Source organism: Canis aureus, chromosome 23, assembly GCF_053574225.1.
Source record: "Canis aureus isolate CA01 chromosome 23, VMU_Caureus_v.1.0, whole genome shotgun sequence".
Classification (NCBI taxonomy): Eukaryota; Metazoa; Chordata; class Mammalia; order Carnivora; family Canidae; genus Canis; species Canis aureus.
In genome coordinates, this window is record NC_135633.1 from 11,645,587 (window position 1) to 11,670,358 (window position 24,772).

Below are 24,772 nucleotides of genomic sequence, written 5' to 3' on the forward strand. Positions count from 1 at the left end.
ATGAGAACAATGATGCTTTGGGGACTTATTCTGAATCTCATAGGGTAATATTCTCAGATGCCTTCAAGATAACTTACACATTATGGCAAAATAATTACTGTAACTCTTTTGGCAACTAGGCAAACTATCATTAAATTTTGCATTAGTATTCAGTTTAGGATTTTCTCTAAACTAATATAGCGCCAACAGCTCTTTTTTAGATGCTATTATGGTTCTTTCACATTTTTATAGTACTGTAGTAAAGCTGAATTTACTGGCTACATTTGAAGGTGGAGTAGAGCAGCACAAGAGTCAACATTAAAGTGATTCAGTGCCCATTGGAGAAAAATTCTTCTTAACTTGAGATTGGAAACAATGTGGGGCTTGAGGGCAGTTTGCTAAGAGCAGCTAATAAATTTGAATATTTCCCCAAGAAGCTGTTCTCTGAACTTGTTTTTAACCAAAGAGATAGGCTTAATCATCTTCCAGTATTCTTATATAACTTTCATTAATACTTAAAGGAATTAAATGTTATAGAAAAGGAGAAATAAAGCCATAATTTGAACTGTGTGATGGTCTCAAATCTGAGGACGTGAGAGAGTGTCAATAAATGCAGTAAGTCACACACAGTTAACTGTTATTTATCATATAATGATCTGTAATTATAATATATGTAATATAGAACATATATATAATATATGTAATATAATGTTTATACTTCAGTTAACAGTAAAGTCATTAATTTACTCAAGCATTTAGATAGAAATAGTTTAGTAGCTATTCAGTTTATAAAGATTGAATAATCAACAAAATCTAGTTCATTTTGTTGTATGCTTGTCTCTACACATCATTCTAAGCATATAGTTTTATCTGAAGTACATATTTCATGTATTTCAGTCATGGTTGCTCCAAGACCAAAGCATCTTGGAGTATGGATATAAATGCTTATCATTTCACCAATTTTTTTTCAGCTCCAAACATAAAAATGTGAATTAAATATTGCTAGTAAAAATAAAAATGTTTTCTGCATTCTATCTCTTTCCCTTCCTTTCTATTCCTTTCTCACCCTCCATCCCCTCCACCTCATGTATATGATCATATATATATATATATATATATATATATATATATATAACCTACATATATCTTGTTGGAGTTTTTCAAAGGTGCCAGGCAGTTATAATGTATAGACATTTTGATTTTTTAAAGATTTTATTTGTTTATTTGAGAGAGGGAGAGAGAGAGAGAAAGAAAGAAGGATAGAGAAGAAGCAGGGATGGGGGGCAGAGGAAGAAACAGACTTCCTGCTAAGCAGGGAGCCTGATGCAATGTGGGGCTTGATCCCAGGACTCCAGGATCATGGCCTCAGCTGAAGGCAGATGCTTAATCAACTGAGCCACCCAGGTGCCCTGGCAATTATAGTGTAAAAAGATAAATTTTTAAAGCATCACTCTCCAGAGATGACTGGCAAAAGGGACAGATCCTTAGTGTTTAATCAGTCAAAAAAGTTTGTTCATATGATGTAATACTTTTTATTATTATTTGCTTAGCACTAAGAGCTTGGTACAGTGCTTACAAGAGAAGAAAAGATGGTCTCTAACCTAAGGGCTTAGAACTTGGTATGTTACTAGAGAGTTTATGTGGGTGGGGTTTTCTTTGGATACAAACTGTACTGGAGTTAGCTCTTTTTCTTTTCAGCTCATACAGTTTCATATAAACTTAAGTGAATGAATTTATTAATAAAAGCAGATTTTCTATTTTTATTTCACCTTTGGGTTCTTTTATACCTTTGGGACATACAAGCACAACAGAAAGGTATATTTGACAGTTAATTATAATTTTTCCCTTTTTGACTCAGGCATAATAGATAATTAAGCAATAACATTAATGAAATCTAAGTCTGCACCCCTCTAGCTGCCTACATTCAGTGAAATACAGGTTCTTTTTTTCCTTAAAGCAATGGCAGCCTGATAAGAAGCCTATGGCTTGATTTTAGTTATTACCACTAGTGTTCTGAGTTTCACTTAACAAAGTGCAGAAGATATACATATATTTATATTATATACAGATATGATTCCTTCTATGAATATAATTTTTCTCCCATGATTGCATACATACAGCATCACCAACTAGAATGGCTTATTTTTGAGGTGTGATTGATCATGCATAATTTGATATTTACTATAGCAGTAAGTACACACTTAATGAATAGTTGACAGGTTTAAGGTTTGGAAACATTTTGGGCTTTCTGATAGTGGCCATTTGTAGAAGGCACTGTTGATTTTGTGACTAATTACAGGGAGTTTTTCCCTGGACTTGAAGTCAGGGAGCAGATAGGAATTGAAAGGCAGTATCTGGGGGAAGGCTGAGAAAGTAAGGCATGAAAAATGTGGGTGTAAATAAGAGAGTTGAATTTAAGAAAACTTGGGCAGCCCTGGTGGCTCAGTGGTTTAGCGCCGCCTTCAGTCCAGGGTGGGATCCTGGGGACCCGGGATCCAGTCCCAGGTTGGGTTCCCTGCATGGAGCCTGCTTCTCCCTCTGCCTGTGTCTCTGCCTCTCTCTCTCTGTATCTCTCATGAATAAATAAATAAAATCTTAAAAAAAAAAAAAGAATTTAAGAAAACTTTGAGCACCGACAAGCTTTTTGAGAAGATAGGGTTGAATAAATGGAAGAAATACCTGTCCCTCTAGTTTCACGCAGTAATTGAACAGAGGAGACAAAAGCAAGAGAAATTAGTGAAACAAGGTTATTGAAATAGGTGATTTTTGTAATTATAAAATGTGTTTGAGGATTATTATTTAAGATGTGGAAATACCTATTTGGATGATAGTAGTAACTTAAAAGAGTTCTTTAGTTCCCCCTCCCATGTGTTTAATTTTATTGATTTGAATTCAGTGACTTTTAAGAACAGCTGTAGGAATTTTGGGAAATGGGTACCCCACTGGTAGAAAAACCAGTAATGATAATTTTGCTTTATTTGGGGGAAAGATTAATATAGATATAAATGAAAATAATCATATATATTATACCCTAATATTTTATAGGGGAGATCTTTAGAAACTCTCATTGTAAATATTACCAAGAAACGTCCTTGTATCTTCTAGAACAAAGAATCATTTGAATTAGGTTTCAAATATGTTATATGGTGTTTTTAGTTTTGGAGGTGAGGAAGTTTTTTGAAATTACATTTCTGTAAAGTGAATTTTAATGTAATGAACATTCCCTTTCCTTCCTCCCTTTCACCCTTCCTCCTCTTTTCCCTCCTCCTTCCCTTCCTCCCTTTTGTCTTTTCATTTAGAGATAGTTTGTTTTCTTTTCTTTTTTAAAAAAAAATATTTATTTATTCATGAGAGACAGAGAGAGGCAGAGACACAGGCAGAGGGAGAAGCAGGCTCTTGCAGGGAGCCCAATGGGGGATTCAGTCCCAGGACCCCGGGATCATGACCTGAGCTGAAGGCAGACACTCAATTACTGAGTCACCCAGGTGCCCCAAGATAGTTTGTTTTCAATTAGCCTGTGTACTGCTTCAAAATTTTAAGACAGTACCGAACATATGTCCATTAAATTGTATGCAGGGTCACCCTTTTGCTTAAGGACTGAAGAATCCCTATTAGGTTTCTTACATGAACTAAGGGTACTCTTGCTCATTTTGTACAAAGAGACTGAAGAACTGTTGGAGTTTTACTGTTGTGATATGATAAAGTTGAGATAATGGGAAAGAAGTGATAATTCAGCTTTAGTAAGCTACTAAACTTGAATTGGGATTTGTCAAATTTTAAGGCTTGTTGAATGTTTGCTCTCTAAAAACAAGATAGAGGATTAATCATGGTCAAAAAGGATAGTTTTTAAGTCTCAGAAAGACATCCTACGATGAAATATTCTATTCAGCCATATACTTACAACCTAGAAGGCAGTCAATTGTGTTTTTCTAGCAAGTCTTCCATATAGAATGAATTCATCTTGGTTTTTGATGTTGGTTGTGTCCTGAGAATTCATTTGACTGAGGTTAATTATCTCATGCAACCAGTGGGGTAAAATTTATAAATGATTTCAAGGATACTAAGCAGGAAGTGAAGCCCAGATATGTCTGAAACAAAGTTGTGGATTGTTTAAGGTTCTAATCCTATAGAAAACTGATAGAACAACAAACTATGCAGCAATCTGAAGTGTTTAAGAGGGAACAGGCTGCCACTCTCCCACAACATTTCCAGCTAGGCCAGCACTCTAATACTTCCCACTGTCTGTGGCAAAAGAGGAATGGGAGGGAGCAAGTGGTCTTTAGTTGGCAGAGAGAAGTTGATGAAAAGCAGCTATTGCCTGTGTTGAGCTCCTGTATGTTTTAGGCATTGTGCAAGGCACTTTTACGTTGTTATTTTTAATCCTTCCAATAATCCTAAAAGATAGTTTCCTCCCTTTCCTAAGTCCCCACTTATCTTCTCTAAATTCTGATTTCTTTTTGCCTTCATAGGACTTAAAATGGTTAATAAGTATCATCTATTTATATGTTTATTTAATGTCTTTTTTCTTCAATGGATTTAAAGTTCTGTTGCAGCTGAGATCATGATCATTTTGTTCAAACTTGTATACTAGTTTCTATCACAGTGCCTGACACAGTAATTTCCCAATAGATATTTGTTGAATAAATGAGCAACTGAACAAAAAATAAAGGAAAGAAGAAGGAAGGAACTCAAGGAAGAAAAAGGCACAGCTGGTATTCAAACACAGTCTATTTGACTTCAAAACACATCTCTTCCCACTCTAGAACACCAGCAAGGGTTCACTTTATTTACAGTGTTCTTTTTTCCCCCACACCCAGCATGGAGCCCAATGTGGGGCTTTAACTCATGACCCTGAGATCAAGACCTGAGCCAAGATCAATAGACATTTAGCTGACTGAGCCACCCAGGCACCCCTAGAATATTCTTGATTATTAACTTATCTGATAAAATTTTCATAGATTCAGCTCTTGTAGAGTATCTCAAGCCTGTTTACATTGTAGTCTGAGAATTCTTATGTCTTACTCTGAGCCTGAATTCCATGGAAAAGGCCTGAACTGGCTTTTTTTATCTCATACTGTTGGAATATTGCAACCATTTATGCTAATAGTTCTCTTCAGAAACATAAATTTCATGTTCTAGATTTTTGGGTTTCAGCTCCTCCTACACAAAGAGAATGCATTTCTCTTTCCTTCTCTGAGATTGTCCCTTAATTTAGATCCTTGTGCTGCTAAATTGATTTTTCAGTAATAGGCAGAGTGACTATTATATGCCTTGCTGAGGTTTTTCCTGGAGGAGAGGTGTGTCACTATTTAGAGAGAGCCTATGGGAGGAGCTGGGCTCACTCAAGGAGCTCTTATCCTGGCAGGTGCCAGGTGCTGGGGTTTGGTTTGATCATTGAGCAGTGCGCTCCTTCTGTTTGCCTCATTTTTGCTGCTTGAATTTTTCCTTGTTATTAATAAGTATCACTATCAAGAAATTTTTTGTTTTATTTATTTTTTAAAAGATATTTATTTATTTATTTATGAGAGAGAGAGAGGCAGAGACACAGGCAGAGGAAGAAGCAGTCTCTATGCAGGGAGCCCAATGTGGGACTCGATCCCGGGTCTCCAGGATCGCACCCTGGGCTTAAGGCGGCACTAAACCACTGAGCCACCCGGACTTCCTGAAATTTTTTGTTTTAATATTGGTTTTTGAATAATGTTATTGAGTATTTTCATTTCCTCCTATCTCTGGTTCTTTTAAAATAGCCTTCCTGTGTCTTTCCATTCTATTTCCCAGGGAGGGAGGTAATGTAAGCATGTTGAGAGTAAATTCAAGGTTTGCCCAATCTCATAGTGCTGAAAGCTGTCATTGTATTTAGACTTTCAGCAATGCTATGGGTAGCCTTGAAAACATACATTTTAAGGGTGCATAGATGTGGTTAGGTCAAACAGGAAGTATATATGTCCCAGATATATAGAATAGGTATGTTTTTAAATATTGATGTCAACTTAAATTGTCTTATATAAACTTCCAGGAGGGTATGAAAAACAGATTTCTGTGATATGAGATACTTAGTATCTATTGGAAATTAATTCAACTCCACAAAAATATCCTGAGTACTGACTGTATTCAAAGTAGAATATTAAATGCTACATCGGAAATAAATACAGGGCACAAAACTTCTGTTATCAAGAACCTTAGAATATAGACATAATTATTAAATTATTGTTCCTTTTTTTGTACCTAGTGTCTAACTCAGTGCATGGCTCAAAGGAGGGATTAGCGAATATCAATTATTAAGTGCCTTGATAAAGTAAGAACATAGTACTCTGGGGGGCGGTTCAGAAGAATTAAAGACATATCCCTTTAAGAAGAAAGACTCTAGGAAGTAGACTCTGAATATCTTTGAAACTTGAGTAGAATTTTGTCAGTGGAATAGAGGATGAAGCGGGGTACATCCTTCATCCTGGGATATCACAAGGATGGGTATGAGATAGACAAATGGAAGCAAGGAAGTATGAGATAGGGAACAATGAGAAGTCCAGTCTGACTGAGGTGTAGGGTATGTATAAGCTAGAAAAATTTTTTAAGATTTTAAAAATTTATTCATGAGAGACACACAGAGAGAGGCAGAAACATACACAGAGGGAGAAGTTGGCTCCCTCTGGGAAGGCTGATGTGGAACTCGATCCCAGGACCCCGGGATCATGACCTGAGCCAAAGGCAGGTCCTCAACCACTGAGCCACCCAAGCGTCCTTAAGCTAGAAAATTTAGTGTAATCATATCATTGTGGCCTATAAAGCTAAATTAAGGTGTTTGGTAGATTTTAGGGGGCCATCACAGCCAAATAGTCTGATCGTATGGCAAGAGCTATGCTTTTGAAAAAAGTATTTCAGCCAGCAGTTGGTAGAGTTGATTAGAGCGAAGAAAGACTTGAACTAGAGAGATAGATGTTAGGGCTACTGTAATAGTTCAGGCAGGAGATAAAAGGCAGGTATTTGGGGAAGAGAAAGAAGAGACTTTGTCAATGTAGACTCTATAGGCCTGGTCAGATTGTATGTGGTGAAGAGTATGAAGGAAAGAAAAAGACTCCTATTGCTTTCCCTGCTCCTGTCATTCTCACAGTATTGAATTATTGAAAAAGGGGGAAATGGTCATGCTACTTATTTCTTGTCAATGCTCAAATCCCTTGCCATCTCATTGGTTAGGTCCCCAGTGAAAATTGGGAGTATTTTATCTTTCCATGGGAGAATAGGGAGGAAGGTGTGTTTTTAAAGGAATGAGAATATACTTAAAATTATTTTGAGGATTTAAAAGCATAACATAAACACAAAAGACATTAACACCAAGGGTTAAAATTATTTGATTGTTGATTTCAGAAGGGTAAGGTAAAACTTGGATGCTGTGAGTTAGAAAAGTAACTATGCTTGAGATTATGGTATTTCTATCAGCTGGCTCACATAGGGATTAGTTCATGATGTTGTTGAGGAATAAAACAAGTGCACATAATTTGGTTACTTTTAGAATTCTCTCAGATAAAGTGATGACTATGACTCTCTGGTTACATTGCTGTATTTTGTCATTTTCCACAGAAGGTGTAGTTGCAATATATATCATATTAGGATATAGGCCCTCCCTACTTGTCTCTTTCAAGGGAAGAGGAAATAGTGCAGGAAAGTAGTATATTCATGAGCAAGAAAAGACTTATGGAAATGAAAATTAAGAAAAAATAGACTTTTTCAAGAGAATGGAATAAAGTCAAGTTGATTTTGTAAATGATCCTTGTCTTGATCCTTGATCCTTGTAAGTATTCTCATTACTTACCATTCAGACTAACACTAATGTGCATTCATTCATTTATTTATTCACTCAGTAACAATATGAATTTGGGATTCTTTGGACATCAAGTGGAATTTAAAATGGAAAAGGAAGATTTAGTCCTTAGGAATTTATAATCTATTTGTAGGAGGAAATGAAATATACATGTATGAAAAAGAAGAGCAAAAAAGTGACTGATACAAACTAAGCCCAACAGTTCCTCCCTAGGAAATGCTTTGGCCATTATTACTTCTTCATGGCAAGAACCTTGTAATTGGTGGAAGGAACATGGCCATTGTTCTTTCTTAGAGACCTAGAGTTTCTGGTCATCTCTATGTTCCACTCAACTGTATATGTGCCTTAGCCTCCTAACACACTGAGCTCTTTGCCACTGCTTCATCAAAGGGTGGTCTTACATTACCTATGTATGACTTAAAAATCTGTCTCACTTGGGCCTAGCAAATAGCACATATTAAGTGGTGCATAATAGGTTCCAGTAAAATGCTATTTGAGTGCATTACAGAAACTCTGTCATACATTCTATTGATTAAGATATTTTAGGCTAAAAAAAATCTTCTTTAGAAATTTAAATATCCTATCAATAAGTATATGATAAAAATTCTAAGTGATAAACAATTACATATCCTTCGGTGAGGTTAAAATCTATTACTTTTTCACATCTTAGGCTTTTTATATGCTTCTAATACTTTAAAATCGCCAAATTTGAGTGCCTTTCTTGAGTCAGAAATATACTAGATGTTTCATATTATTTTGAAATATATGGTATGGAGTTCCTGCCACCACTGGATACTATTGTGTACTAGCTGTGATCTTAGGCAAATTGTATAACCTCTTGGAGCCTTAGCTTCCTTACCTGTGAAGTGAGAATCTTACCTACTGCATTTTTTTTACAGCTTTATTGAGGTATAATTGGCTTACAATAAACCGTGTATATTTAGAGCATACGATTTGGTGAGTTTTGATGTAAGTATACACTAGCGAAGCCATTTCTGCAATCAAGGTAATTTGCATATCCATCACACCGAACAATTTCTTAATGTCTCTTCAGAGTCCCTCACTCCTGCCCCTCCCTCATCTTTCCCTGACTTTACACCTAGACAGTCATTGATCTGCTGTCACTATAGATTAGTTTGCATTTAAAATATTTTTATGTAAGTGGAATGATACATTATGTATTCTTTTTTGTCGAGTTTATTTCATTCAGCATAATTATTTTGAGATTGATTTGTGCATGTCAATAACTTATTTTTTAAATTGCTGAGTAGTATTTCATTGTATGGATATACCACAATTTGATTATCCATTCAAATTCTTTCTGATTTTTGCTTATTACAAATGAAGCTACTTTGGACATTGTCTTTGTGTGGATATAAACTCTCTTGAGTCACCTAGGAGTGAAATGGCTAGATTACATAGGTGTATGTTTAACATTAAAAGAACTGCTAATTGTTTTTAAAGAAGCTCTTGTACCATTGTACATTTCTTATAGCAATGTATGATAGTTACAGTTGCCCACATCCTTAGTAACTCTTTATGTGTTTAGTCTTCAATTTTAGCCATTCAAGTGGCTTACAATGATATCTCATTGTGGTCTGGTTTTCATTTGTAGTTCCCTAATTGACTGATGATGTTAAGCATCTTTTCATGTGCTTGTTTGCCATCCATTTACCTTGTTGAAATGCCTTTTAAATCATTTGCTATTTTTTTTAATGGGGTTGTCCTCTTTTTTATTGAGTTGTAATAGTTTTTATGTATTCTAAGTTACAAGTTTTTGTTGGATATATGTTTTGGACATATTTTCTACTAGTCTGTGGGTTGCTTTTAACTTTAAGCGTCTTGAAGAGCAAAACTTAAATCTTGATGAAGCCCAATTTATTATTTTATTTTATATTTCATACTTTTTGTATCACAAAAAAAGTTTTTTACAAAATCCAAGGTCACTAAAATTTCCCCTTTGCATTATTTTACAAGTTTTATAGTTTAAGGTTTTAATTAAGGTCTGTGATTGATTTTGAGCTAATTTTGGTAATGGGGTGAGATACAGTTTGAGGTTTATATTTTTGCCTATGGCTGGTTGATTGTTCAGTGCCATTGGCTAAAAAGGTTATCCTTTCACCAATAAATCACCTTGGCACTTTTGTTGGAAATCAATTGATCATATACATATAGGTTTATTTCTGGAGTCTCTATTTTCTTCCATCGATCTGTCTATATTTTTAATGCTACTATCTTGATTACTTGTTTACTGTAGCCTCATGGAACGAATTGAGAAGTATTCCCTCTTCTTCAATTCTCAGGAAGAGTTTGTGTATGATAGGTATTTCTTTTTGAATACTTAAAAGATTTCATTAATGAAGCCATCTGTGCTTGAAGTTTTCCTCTGGAAAGATTTTTAACTGAAAATTCAATTTCTTTAATAGATACAGGGCGATTTATGTTATCTATTTCATCTGAGTTATGGACTTTATTTAATAGCATTTCATTAAGTTGTTGAATCTATTGGCATAGAGTTGTTCACAATATTTTCTACACTGTTAAGATCTGTAGTGATGTCACTTATTTCTAATATCAGAATGTCAACACAATATATCAAAATTTAGTACTGCTTTTTTGTTTTCTATTTTGCTGATTTTTTTATCCTTATTACTTCCTTTATTCTGTATTCTTTGGGTTTAATTCGCTCTTCTTTTTCTAGTTTATTAAGGTGAAAGCTGAGATAATTAATATGAGAACTTTTCAAAATAGGTATTAGTGCTATAAATTTACTTTTAAGTACTGCTTTAGCTGAATCCCATAAATTTTGATATGTGGTATTCTCATTTTTATTCAGTCCAAAATACTTTCTAATTTCCCTTTTGATTTTTACCTTGATCTGTGAATAATGTTAGAAGTATCATTTTATTTCCTAATATTTAGGGATTTTCTGGATATTTTTCTGTTTTTGAATTTCTAATTATTTTGTTGGGTGGCAAGTTCTAAAAGTGTAAATTAGGTAGAGTGGGTTGATAGTATTGTTCAGGTCTTCTATATCCTTAATGATCTTTTGTCTACTTGTTCTATCATTATCTGAGAGTGAGATATGGAAAACTCTGATTATAATACTCCTTGAAATTTTATTAGTTTTTCTTTCTTGTATTTATTGTTTTTTTTAAAACAGATTTATTTATTTATTTGAGAAAGAGAGCTCATGCATGTGCCTGAGTGGGGGAGGAGCAGAGAGATAATCCCAATCCCAAACAGACTCCCTACTGAGCAGCTGAGCCCACAACACTGAAATCATGACCTGAGCCTAAAAGAAGAGTTGAGTTGGATGCTCAACGGACTGAGCCACTCAGGCACTTTTTTCTTGTATTTAGAAGCTCTGTTAGGTGGATGAATGAATTGACTCCTTTATCATTATACAAGGATCCCTTTATCTCTAGTGTTATTCTTTGCTCTGAAATCTACTTTGAGAGTCACTGCAGCTTTCTTTTTATTCATGGTACTATGGGTAATATTTTTTCATCTTTTCAGTTTTAAAGTATTGTGTCTTCATTTTAATGTGAATTGGTGTAGACTGCCTGTAGTTGAGTCTTGCTAAAAAGCAATAAAGTATGACAATTCTTCCTTTTTAATTTGGATATTTAGATCATTTACACTTAATGTGATTACTGATGTGGTTGAATTTAAATACATGATCTACTCATTGTTTTCTATTTGTACCATCTGTCCATTATTCCCTTTTCCTGCTTTCTTTTAATTTATTGAGAATTTTTTTAAGATTTAAGATTTCACTTTTATTTTTTGTTTTAATTACATTTTAGTGATTGCTTTTGAATTTATAACAACCTTATATGACTTATCACAGTCTTATTTCAAGTAATATTATCCCACGTCACATATAGCATAAGAATTTTACAATAGTATACTTATATTTCTCTCTCCTAGGCTTTGTACTTTTGTCATGCACATTACTTCTGCATATGTTATAAACTTAAAAATAGTTATTTATCCTTTGATAGTCAATCATATTTTAAAGAGATTTAAGAAATAAGAAAGTCTTTTATATTTACCACATATTTACCATTTTCAGTGCACTTTATTCCTTTGTGTAGATTTGATTTCCATTTGGTAACATTACCTTCTGCCTGAAGAACTTTTTTTTTAAAGATTTATTTTATTTATTTGAGAGGGAGAAAGAGAGAGTAGAGAGAAGGGCAAAGGGAGAGGGAGAAAGAGAATTTCAAGGAGACTCCTTGCTAAGTGGGAACCGTGACATGGGGCTTGCTCTCACCAACCCCAAGATTATGACTGACCAATAATCAGGAGCTGGACACTTAACTGACTGGACCAACCAGATGTCCCTCTACTTTTGTATTTCTGAAAAATCAATATTTTGCTGTATATAGAATTTTTTGATTCAATTTTTTGTTGCTCAGTAGTTTAAAGATATCACTCCATTGTCTTTTGGCTTTCATTGTTTTTTTTTTTTCCTTTTTAAGCCAGATACAATTGTTATATATGTTCCTCTGTATGTGATGTGTTGTTATAATAGAGGCTTTTAAACTGCTGAGAATACAACATACTTTTGGGAATAGGTAAAATTTAGAAGGAAGTGGTAGGAATAGATTAACTGAGAAGAAGCAGATGGGGATTCTAGGATTTAGGCAGCATAAACACAAATAGTATAGGCCATAAATAAATGTGATATAACTGAAAGAACAAATGGACTTTGGAGTTGGGTTCATAGGGCTTTACTCTCATCACCACTTGGTATGACTCCAGACAAATACCTTTGCCTATTTGAAATTTAATGCCCTCATCTATAAAATGGGTGTGGTTGTTGGGAAGATTATATGATGCATAGAGAAGATTTATTTTATATCTGGCAGATAGTGGGTCCAATAACGATTAGTTTCTTCTTTTTAGACATTCTATATCTTCTGATGAGGAAAGAAAAATGCTTCAAGAAGGACTTTGTGACCCCTCATCACTTTGTATAAGAGCCCAGGTATAATATATATAATTTATGAGTATAACTAATGTTCCCACTTATTTCCTATTTCCATGGCAAGTGAAGATTGCATTGCATTTTTGTGGTCCAATACTAAGGCTTAGGTAACATTAACACTCAATCTCTTTACATCTTCTACTTTTAACTTGTATTTAAAAGTATTGAGATTATTGGCTAAACTTTACATACAAATTAAACCATTTTACTACCACAATTCAATATTTTTTTCAGAAATGCTTCCTTTAATAAGGGACATATATATAGAATTAAGAATTGGAAAGATAAGTATCAAACCCTAAATTTTCCCAAATTTTGGATTCCTTTGCATTAATTAATTAATTAATTAATTTATTGAGGTATCATTGGTATATAACATACTAGTTTCAAGTGTAAGTTTTTGTTTTATTAATAGAATCAGTTTTGATTTCAATCTCCTATCACAGAAGTGATATAAGATACAAAGTTTAGAAACCCTTGACCTTAAAAAATAACCATCCGTTAAATCTCCAATCACTTTATATAAGACTATGGTAATGTGCACTTACAGAAATATTTTGGATGCATAGGGATTTAAAAGTGATTTAGCATAACTAGAGAAAAGAGAAATCTTTTTATTTCTTCACTGAAGGAAAAATTCAGAACTAGTTAACTAACTCTGTATTTGGTTAAGGGAGCTAAAGAATTCGCATAGTTAATAAAATAAAAAGTGATAAACCATAATAGTTTGGAAGCCAATTTTAGCACTATTTTTGGCTCTTGAATACTTATATTAACATACACAACTCATAGGTATAGTACGTAATGCTGCCGATCCTGACAAGTGAAGAACCACCTCTCATCAACTGCTGGATGTTGAGTTAACAAGGATTTAGCATAGGATGGCACCTGGCTTCATCTGCCCCCTTTGTTGTAGATTGGTTCTTTGCATTTGTGAACCTTCCATTGACCTTGATGACAGTTTGCTTGGTTGAGTTTCCTTATTTTTACCTTAAGATGTTGCCCTACGATGCTTGTAAACATGTTCAGAACCTGGGTTTGATGAATCACACAAAACTCCTCTACAGGGCATGAACTGAAACTGAGGAGGTGACAATATTATAATTCATCATTTGGCGATATTGTGAGTATTAATGCATTTATAGTTCAGCTTGACAAACTGTGGCCCTATAACATGCAAAAATGAGTTTAGTTGTTTCATTTTAATTTCAATAAATATGGTTTATACTTTTTTCAGCCTGTATATGTGATAAAGAAAATATGACTCTCCCCTTAGAAATGCAAGGTTCTTTGCCTATGTGACTATGTTGTAGTTTTTTAAATATGAATTATAATAAATTGCCATCTTGATTTAATGAAAATAATGTTAGGAGTTTTTATATTACATTATGGCTTATTAGGGATATTTTAAGTTCCCATTTATTCAAAATTTCATGATGAAGTACCTGTTTTGGTATTTCAAGTAAACATTTAACTCCTAACTTTAAATAACCAGTAAATATATGTACTCAATGCAGGTAAACTATATAAAGCATTTATCAGAAAAAATGAAACATGCTAATAATAGTAAATACTTATAATAGCTAAGTATATTCAGTATTTAGGACTTAAGGTTATTTCACAAAAATTACTTTCATGGAGGAAATAAATATATCTTCTTGTATTAAAATGCCATAAGAATGACAAAATTTCTATTAAATTATTAGTAACTCCAGGACACACCTCATAGTTTGTGTGGCCTAGAAATAATATGACAATGGCTAGAGTGGAAAGATCCTGTTCCTTAAAATATGGTGGCTCTTTGAACTGTCTGAATAGTCTATGTCCTAATGGCACATACCAAATACATCTTAAAATTGCAAAGGAATTATTTTTAGATATCTAACGTAGCCTCTTTTGGACTAACATAGCCACTTTGTTGTCAGATTTCCCTTTTTAACGTATGCACATGAGACATTCAAATTTTCATATAAACAAAAAACTTATTATTTGATCCTTGAAGTATTTGTGTCCATATTTTTACCTACAAATCCTTCTTATTATGTTCAAGTTGAATTACCAAGGAGGAAAAGCTTATAAATTTAAAATAACCTTTTGTGGTGATAAGATGTGGTTTATATTACTTGGTAAAAGACACTGACTTAATAAAACTGAAAGGAAATAAATCAAATGGAAACTGTTTTGGCTGCTTATAAAACTGATTTTAACTTTTAATAAATTTTACTATAGTCAGAGACTATGTCTCAATATTATATTTTCACTAACATAAATGGACAGTTATGTCCACATGATGAATATGTGGGGTTAATGATGGTAATTTGCCACCTGTGTCATGAAACAGCTCCTTTTGATCCTTATGTAAAAGTTTCCATAGCTTTCTTGGTAAGTCTTTAGAGTTAAAAAAATCTGAATTAAAAAGAAAAAAAATTAATACTATAAAAATCTCAGTCTTGCCAAAAAATGAATCATGCATAAGATCTGAAAATAAATAGAAAAGAATTAGAGGTATATTTTAGATAGCAGATTGGATCCATTCAAAGAATTTGTGGATTGTCTTTATTATGCTATGGTAATAATAAATGGCATTGTGCTACAAGCTTAGTAATAAAATGGAATAGATTTTAAAACACAAGCTACTTTAGTAACTTAAGCTCAGTTTCTCTCCACTTCTGTATTCGTTGCAAAGGAGAATGTACTACATCTCTGTGAACAACCTGAATTTCTCTTGCCCTGGAAAATCATAAAGTCCAACTTGGCTTTTGACACAGTCTAAGCTACTTGGATTAGGTAAAACTGATCTTAAAAGAGAAAAATTGGAGACTCAGCAAACCCCAGCAGATATTTTGACGCACTCTTGGAGCTGATAAGAGTCGTCATAAATTTAAACATTACCTTTCCTAGCACAGAAACTTCACTAATAAATGGCTTTGAATATTTTATGAATGATTGAGGATGCTGTTTGCTAATAAGTCCTCTGGAAGCTATGATTTTTGGGGGATGGTTTTACTTTTGGAAGAAGGAGTGTTGAAGAGAAGGTACTGATGATGTGTCATATAATTTTATAAGTTGCATAACTGCTTTTAACTATGAAACTATCTCTGATTAAAATAACAATTGAGCTTGTAATTTTTTCTGAACAGCTGCTGCTACGGGGGGTCATTACCTTGGAGAGCTTGAAAATAATCGTACTCCTGGTACATGAGTTATGTAGTCTTGTGTTTTACAGCAAAGCACAAAGTTTAAAGCCTATAGAAGAATGTTATTTGAAAGCTGTCAAACCATGTTAAAAAAGACTGCATCGTCAAAAGGCCCTGGTGGCCACGATTCTGCATGTAGCCTTGTCTTATTCATTATAAAATGCATGTTTATAAAGTTCCACAGAGCATCCAATTCCCAATTCACTTATATCAGCAAGACTTAACTTGCTCATTAATCTAAATTCTTTTGCAACTTTAATCTACATGTTTAATTAATCATAAAATGAGGCGGTAAGTAATTTCAGCAATGTGTGGCTTGTTATCAGATGCATTTAATCACTCTTCTGTGAGCTCATTTGGAAACACCTGAAGATGTCGAGTGCAGTTTGAATAAGCATAAATTATTCTTTGTCAGTGTACTTCACTCAACTAATAAGACATTAATTTAAAAGGCACTGTTTGTCATTTTTAGATCTTTACCAATATTTTTAGCTTAGCAATATAACTCTAATTGTATATATGATTCACAACTAGTGCCCGACATAGGAAAGGGTAAGAGTTTAATTCATTTTTCTTATTTACATGTAATTATGTCATGTAATCTTAGTTTTTAATGAGGATTAACCATCTTGTAAGTATTCATATGCTTTTGGAATAAGGTACTAATGAATTATAGTTGGAAAAATTATTTGTTGGTACAAAGGTTTATGATTCCTTGTTTGTTGCCTAGGTTAGGTCTGAAAGGACTTGAAGTTTGGGAGAGGGCATTTATTTGAGGATATAGGTACTGTACAGAGGTTATATCATGCAGATGCTAACCTTAAAAAAATCCAAGTAAAATAGTTACATTCAGCTATCTCAAGTAATAACATATGTAGTCTTTGTTTAGGACCAAATAGCCTGAAATAATGACAGTCCCATTTCTCCCCAGTCGCTTAACAATGTTACACAGTTGATAATAGCATTTTTTAAAAAGCAAAAACCAAGAACAACAATAACAAAAAACCACTCAGAGTTTCAGAGGAAAAAAAATTCATGAGAGCTGAATGGGTTATATATCTTGATGTCACAAGTATAGGAATAAAAATTGCATTTTATAGGATGTCATCACCTGTCCTGTTTATGCCATGAGAGTAGTGACATACGGTAAGAATAATTATCTCAGTGGAAACAAATTTATTTACCTGCCGTGGAACATCCCTGTTCATCTTACTCATGAACTCATCTCACTCATACGCATCTATGGATTGTCAGCAGTGAGCCAGAGGGGATGATTCCTGAAAAGGGAATATTAGTTTGAGCTGAAATATAGCCATATTCTCCATTTTTATTTGATGTGCACATCTCCTGGGCTACTTCCGTTTCTTCGGGGATCTTTTACACTGAACTAATGGTTATTTGTATGTCCATTTCTTGCCCTATGCCTCATGACTATGTAAAATTTTTTTTCCTGTTTTCCTTTCTAAGGGAAAACAAAATCCCAGAAAAACTCATTTGTATGGTTCAAGTCATACAGGCCATAGCAGCACATTACAGTAAAATGCCATTTACTCTTACTTCACTTAAAGCACTATAAGTTGTTTTCTTAGAACCACTAATGAAAACCTCAGCCCCTGAGGCATTTTTAGAATTATCCTTGAAAAACATTTCATTTGAACTTAGCTTTCTTAATAAGAACACTTTTTTTTTATTTTTGAATAATCTTAGTGAATAAACACGTACAGTCTAATATGAAGGCTTGCTGTCAGTTTTCTTAACAGGAAACCGGAAACTTTTCTAACTCCCCTTCTCTTGCCTAAACTTGAGATAATTTCTCCAAATGGATTTATTTTCTAGTTTGTTGTTTTGGATGCAAAGAATGAACACAGTGTTCCCCTTCTGTTGCCCCAACTGATGTGTGTGCAGAGGCTTGACCCATTTCCTATCAGGTCCTTCTACACAAAGACAATGATTATTTTATAAAAAGCTGTATGTTAGCTGTAGCTATTTGTCTGTAGATGTGCTTCAAGAGGAAAATGATAAACACAGTTCCATGCAGCTCTTATAGATGTTTGAATATGTGCTTATGCAGGTTTATATATATATATATTCATACTTGCTAATGTATGAAAAGACGGTATTAGGTTATACAGATGGTTAAGTGTGTATTTAGTTATTTCTCTGGAATTTGCATGAGAATGAGTTGCCTTATAGTTAAATTAACTTTCCTAGTGCCCTCAGCCTAGAAACTTTGTATGTTTTTTTAAGGCAGCATCTGAATCACTTATGTTCAGGAGAACATAATAATACACATGATTTTAAAAACTCTATACAAACATAATATTGGCATAGTTATTCTTATTGGCATTATATTAACAATGTGTTATAGCCACTAATAATCCTTTGTTCATACCTACTTCAGAGAAGGACAATCATTATATGGTTTGTACTCATACGGGGAGTATAAGAAATAGTGAAAGGGATTATAGGGAAAAGAGGGAAAATGAGTGGGAAAAATTAGAGAGGGTGACAAAACATGAGAGACTCCTAACTCTGGGAAACAAACAAGGAGTAGTGAGGTGGGCGGGGGGATAGGGTGACTGGGTGACCAGCACTGAGGGGGGAACTTGACGGGATGAACACTGGGTGTGATATTAATATGTTGGCAAATCGAACTTCAATAAAAATATATATATACATATATTTCTACTTCCAAGTACTGTATTTGAAAATCCCAGACTTAATTAATAGTAAATGAGGAAGTAATTTATAATTCTCATATTGAATTCTTGCTTTTTAAAAAAATTTCCTCCCCCTTTTGTAAAGCATATGAACCTATTTAAAAAAGACTGCTACTTAGTTACCTGATTTTTTAGTGTATCTTTACCTATATCACAAAAAGACATCTCTGAAATATTCATAGGGCTATACTTGTAGGCAGTCTCCAATTTAATAATATAAAGTTCTGAAAGTTTATTGTTTGGAATTTGGAATGGATATTCTTATAGAAACCAGGTTATAGATGGTGACTCAGTTCACTGGGCAACCTACTGATACCCATTTACCCCATAATATGCCTGAATTATACTATTGACTGTACTATAGTAGCTAACTAGTATCTGTTAAATAGTTTTGGTATAAAGTCTCATTTTGAATCTTATTTTAATAACATTCTTTTGATGAATTTCTGGTGGTAGGATTTGATTTTTCCTACTTCCACTCTACCAGTGCATAGCAGTGGAAATGAAACACCCCTTGAAATGAAATTTAGGGGGTTAGGCTGACTTCCTGATGTCTCTAGCTGTTGAAAGAAAGTAACTGGGTATCCTGACTGAAGTAGGATGGAATTGATGACTTTGGTTGCCCTGGTATAGAGATGTGTGTCTGTTTTACAAATGAAGGGTATCCCATTGGAGATGGGATATATATTGATATATATTGTGATATATTGATATATATTGGGAGAGTGAAGAAGGAGCATTTTAAAATTTTACACTAATGAGCCAAAGGGTGAAGAAGATCAATACTTTTGCTCATTCACCATGCCTCATAGTATATTCCAAGTATATTCATTGTATATCTTGTACTTACTTGTTCCCACCCTCATAATTTTGGCTTTCAGTTTTTAAGTTATAGCACCAGTGAGAGTAGTTCAGTTTTAATAGGAAAATAATTTTGGAATACATTATTGATTAGATCTTATGTAAAGTGAGGTGATATAAGCATATAGGAAGAAGCTGAGGTTGACTCAATGTTAAATATTCCCAAACACACAACAATTCTCCCAAATGAAGACCAGTTCATTCCTGTTTAACTACCTTATGTCCTTCAGTATCAGAAGAAAGCCATATGAAAGTGCAAATAGCTAAGGCAAAATTTATTTGGTTACACATAAAACATCATCTTGGACCTCAGCAATTGAATCATATATATCCTTTTTACTTCAGATCTGGCAAACGATATATTTTTTTGATTGCCAAGGGGGCAAGTATGAAAAAAGGAGAGCTGTAGGGAGAAAATGAGAGAACTGATATTTCAAAGACTCTAAAGATTTAAGTTTTAGTTTAGAGAAAACAGTTTGATGAGTTATAGGTAAAATAGAATTTGGTTCCTCCCCCAAAACACATGAGGAAAAGTACTTGACGATGCAAACCATATCTTTTTTTTTTATAACCTGGGGAGTTTGGAGAAAGAAAAGAAAAGAAAAGGAAAGAAAAGAAAAGGAAAGAAAAGAAAAGAAAAAGGAAAGAAAAGAAAAAGGAAAGGAAAAGAAAGTAAAGGAAAGAAAAAAAAAAAGAAAGGAAAGAAAGAAAAAGAAAGAAAGAAAGAAAGAGAAAGAAAGAAAGAAAGGTAGATTTTGCAAAGTGAAAACTCAGCTACCAAGTGAAAAATCTGATCTTTTATCATCTAAGCACATAGTTGGGTAACTCACAAACAGAACTACCCAGTGTATAGGTTGCAGTGGCAAGAAGCCAACAGTGAAATCAAACTCATAAGCACCCTATAGAAAACCCCTCAAATTACTGCTGTGCTGTTGCCAGCTGTACTGCCAGGGAACAAGAGCTGTACAGATTTCTGTGGAATGACTGGGTTACTTAACACAGCTTGATTGGCTCTGTTCCTACTCCTGTTCTCTTTGGTTGACAGCTGACCACCATACTGGTTTGGTTTGAAATAAGACTGAAGTGAACACAACCACTTATATGCACCTTCTTGTTGTATACTGCTCTCCTGCCTGCCATCCCAAACCCATACATACCCTATGTACCTTGCAAAAGGTGAGATAGATACAACAGTTTCTTTGAGTAAAGCACACTGAAAGCGGATGATGCTTTCCAGTCCTTTTATTCCGTGAATCCATCATATCTTTAGAAGAGTTATTTCCTTGGTCTTTATTTGTAAGTGCCTGAATTTATTGAATGTGAAAAGAATGATATCTTAAATTCTTTTAGTTTTGTTAACTTTTCTTCATTTTAAATAATTGCTTTCTTCATGATCCTAGAGCTGGAATGGTTATTCAAAAGCCATCTAGTCTCCCTCTTGCCCTTGGATAAACTCTTGTAAGTAGCTACTTCTGTCTTGCAGTATTTCAAAAAAGAAGATATAAAAAGATATCCCAAGGGGCACTAGCAGTTGCTACATTCATGAGTTAGAAATGAGCAAGTTGGTTGGATATTTCCCTGTGACATGAAACCCATTAATTCACATGTTCTAAGGAGGCTTCCAAACTTTTTTTTTTGACTGATTCAGAGTAAGGAATTTTTTTTAATTCTGACCAAGTATGTAATATAATATAACTGAAATAAAGTTTTCATGAACAAAACTTACCCTTAATATGCATTAAGTGTTGTGTTTTCTTTCTTCTCCTTGCCTCCTCTTCGTTTCTTCTTGTTCCCTTGCACATTCTCTCCTTTTCTTTTAAATAAAAAAAATGCCAATTGGCACTCAGAAAACTGATTTTATTCATTAACCCATACTTAGAAAAATATTGCATTAAAATAAGCAAGCTTTTTTTTTTTTTTTTTTTTAAGGCTTGGTCTTCATGTTCTTTGATCTACTATTGTTTTTAAAGAATTAAGTATCCTCCAACAGACACTAATTCTGTTACTTGTTTTGGTAATATTATTAGGAAGATAAATTTCATACTTCAGTAGTGGCATGTGATCTATTAATAACATCATGTATTAGGTGCTTAGTTGTACCAGATTTCGCATTAAATACTTTCTATTTATTTGCCATGAGAATTTTCTCATTTAATCTTCATAATTACCCTGTGAGGTAGAAACTGTACTTCTACTTATTTTTATAGTTGATAAAATTTAGGATCAGAGTAGTATATCAACCTTTCCAACAGTAAATAATAAATCTTAAATTCAAGGTTATTTGACTCAATGACCACACTGTTTATCTTAACTCTAATAACTCCTTAATTTTGGCTTCAAAAAGATTAAATGCCTTTGTAAAGCATCTGTATCACAGAGCAAAGAAAAGAGACTTGTGATAATGATTGCCATATATTTTTAATAATGTAAATTGAAACTTCTTGATAAAATAATTTTCACTCTAAAAGAAAAATAGAAAAAGAAGAAAGAAAGAAAACCCCCTCTAGAGCCATGAATACAAAAATTTGCTGTGTTATTTAACTGTTGTATAATTAAATCTTGTGAAAGTTTTCTTTTTAAGGAAAAAAGAAATATATATACATAGTCTTACATCTTATGGTATAGGCCAGGATATTTTAGCAAGTCAGAGGAACTCAAACATGAATGAAGAGTGGAATTTTCCTTTCATTTTCTATAATAACTATGTTTGTTGAAGAGCAAAACAGAGGAAAAAATGACCATCGTGCCTGGTTTTGAAGAAAACTTGTTTATATGTGTAATACATTGGAGCAATTGTTTGAGATCACTTTGACTATGCAGAAATGTGACCACTGAAATTCTTAAGCAAGGTGTGGAGCTATCGACTCCATAAAACTAATTAGGTCAAATAAGAGTGAATATTTGTGAAGGTAATTCACTTAGCTCATTTTTCCAATCTGTCTCTGGAAAAGGGAAAATACTTAAGAAAGAAAATAATAATGGACACATTTGGCTTTTATGACTCTTTTATTTCTGTCTCCACCTCTGCCATATTCTTAGGGTTAATACTAGATAATTTCTATCTTTCTTTTCTTTTGCCCTTTCTGTATCTTTCCTTTCCTTTTCTATGACTTTTCTTTCCTCTCCTCTCTCACCTCTCTCTTCCCCTTTATTTTCTCATCTTCCCTGCCCCATCTTTCATTTTTATGTGCAATCTTTATAATCTAGATTATAACCTTCATTCTCTTGTTAGATGATTCTTTTATCTTCTTTTTTAAAAAAGATTTTTTTTTACTTATTCATGAGAGACAGAGAGAGAAAGAGAAAGAGAGAGGAAAGAGAGAGAGAGAGAGAGGCAGAGACACGGGCACAGGGAGAAGCAGGCTCCATGCAGGGAGCCTGACGTAGGACTCCATCCCGGGGCTCCAGGATCAGGCCCTGGGCTGAAGGTGGCACTAAACTGCTGAGCCACCCAGGCTGCCCTCTTTTATCTTCTAAACAAAGTGGAATGGATGTTGTTTCTGTTTATTAAAGTGATCTTGAAAAATAACATATTTTCTGCATTCTTGCATTCCACTCTTTGTCTCATAAACCAGATAGATTTCAGAAGAAATTTATTGTCCTATTTCTGGAAAATGTTGAAATGTTGACTTTATATCTTCTTGGGAGTAAGATGTATCTATGTATCTATGGTCTTTGTATGACCACTAAAGAGAAAAACCAGCAATTCCATGTTAAAAATTATCACTGATCCAAATATTTCTGCCACAGTAACTATAAATGAACCTTTGTAAGTACACCCTTTTATACAAGGAGATGGACTTGTTCAATATGTGATTGCTATCTGATGCTACCCCAGAAGAGAATTTGAAAGGAGGCAGGTGTGCTAGATCTAAGCCCCATTGAACTCTAGGTAAAGATTCTAAAACCATCCCCCTCAAGGGTACTTAGACAAGGTGGAATAAGATGAACTTGGATTTAAAGATACCACAAAAACATGCTCTGAATTCCAGAGGAAGGTAAGGAGTACTTTCTATGATGGTAGAGTGTAATAAGACCATGATCAGTAACAGGTATGTGATTGAGATATTGATAAACCTGTCAAATATTGCTGTGGGTAGACAGATTTGGTTTATGAATAAAGTTGTAAAAACACTCACAGACACATGACTGCAACCATGTTGGGCAAATACACAAATATACAAAACATGGGGTAATTCTTAGTGCATTGGTAGAGTGAGACACAGAATGAGAAAGAAAGCTTATCTATATTCAGATAAATGGGAGATGTTAGTTAACTAACTGTTAGTAACCAACTGTTAGTTGGGGAAATAATTTTTAGAGTTGGTGGATTATATAAGTGATGATTTCCCTGGTTTATTGAGTCTAAAGTAATAGATCTAATGTTACTCTGCTGTTACCTTGTCTATTTTAATGTGAATCTTTAAGTAGAATCACACTTATACATTTTTAGATATGGATTCTATTCTTGATTCAGGATTCTTCTGCATCTTAGGATCATGTACTGCTATCAAGATGAAACTTCTCCCATAGCACCATTGGTTCTAATAGCTCTTAAAGGTAATTAAAATAATTGAATTTTTATGATGGGGCAAATACAACAAGTATTATGAAATTGATTCCTGTGTGGAAGTTAACTTTGTTTTGTTCTATACTTTGGGCTTTAAATCTAATCTTGACCAGCCTCCTTAGTCACAAGGAGGAACTAGCTGAGAGAAAGTAGGCACATTACCAGCAATCTATAATCTACTTAGGAAACTTCATCTGTCCTCTTTATCACTCTTGATTTCAATGTTTGTCCTTTCAACTATTTCTAAGAAAGATAGATACTTCACTTTTCTTTCCCTTTAGTTTCTAATTTAGCAGTTCCATTAAATATCTGCAGAGTGGAAACAAATTTTGCATACAATGTCAGGATGATTCCATAATAACAACCTGTTTTAGGACATGTTTTCTGTGCCCTGTGTATTTCAGGTAAGGGGGATCAAAGAGAACTACCATTTACTGAACACCTACATGTGTTATCTCATTTAATTTGTACAATAGCTCTGAAGTGACAGTTACGTTTAGATAAGGAAACTATTTGACATTAAGAAACAACCCTAGTAAAAGAGCAAAATTGCCACAGATTCCTATTTGAAAAGCAACACTTATAGAAAATGCCAACTTATCTTTGCCATTTTAGTGAGTTAGAATGTGAAAT

The 24,772-nt window shown here is 33.8% G+C and overlaps 1 protein-coding gene and 1 long non-coding RNA gene across 13 annotated transcripts in view; one reads left to right on the forward strand and one right to left on the reverse strand.

Annotated features, from left to right (window-relative positions):
• LOC144294605 (uncharacterized) overlaps window positions 1-18,941 on the reverse strand; it is a 102,525-nt gene extending 83,584 nt beyond the window's left edge. Inside the window, exons 1-3 of one of the 2 annotated variants that reach the window (XR_013361953.1) lie at window positions 18,832-18,941; window positions 17,173-17,265; window positions 14,981-15,269 (exon numbers count right to left, since the gene is read on the reverse strand). This is a non-coding gene — a long non-coding RNA (uncharacterized LOC144294605). Of the gene's footprint in view, window positions 1-14,980; window positions 15,270-17,172; window positions 17,266-18,831 lie in introns of those variants that run through there. The other variant, XR_013361952.1, reaches the window with a different exon arrangement.
• SOX6 (SRY-box transcription factor 6) overlaps window positions 1-24,772 on the forward strand; it is a 665,852-nt gene that overhangs the window by 185,923 nt on the left and 455,157 nt on the right. For 4 of the 11 annotated variants that reach the window (XM_077866355.1, XM_077866353.1, XM_077866361.1 and 1 more), the window contains one exon: window positions 12,710-12,791. The exons of 4 other annotated variants lie outside the window; for them this stretch is intronic. The gene's annotated coding sequence lies outside the window, so the exon portion shown is untranslated. Of the gene's footprint in view, window positions 1-12,695; window positions 12,792-13,858; window positions 13,915-24,046; window positions 24,130-24,772 lie in introns of those variants that run through there. 3 more of the 11 variants (XM_077866354.1, XM_077866356.1, XM_077866357.1) reach the window with 3 other exon arrangements.